We start from the raw sequence: 218 nt of genomic DNA, 5'->3' as shown, positions 1-218 counted from the left end.
CTAAGAAATAAAATAAACCTTTAGTTGTTCAAACTCGAACAATCCCCAGCAACGGCGCCAAAAACTTGGTGCACGAATTTGCAATCCGTACAACTAACCAGCAAGTGCACTGGGTCGTCCAAGTAATACCTTACGTGAGTAAGGGTCGATCCCACGGAGATTATTGGTTTGAAGCAAGCTATGTTTATTTTATTAATCTTAGTCAGGATGCCAATAAT

This window comes from Arachis duranensis, chromosome 6, assembly GCF_000817695.3.
Source record: "Arachis duranensis cultivar V14167 chromosome 6, aradu.V14167.gnm2.J7QH, whole genome shotgun sequence".
In the NCBI taxonomy this organism is placed as follows: domain Eukaryota; kingdom Viridiplantae; phylum Streptophyta; class Magnoliopsida; order Fabales; family Fabaceae; genus Arachis; species Arachis duranensis.
This window is presented reverse-complemented; position numbering follows the sequence as displayed.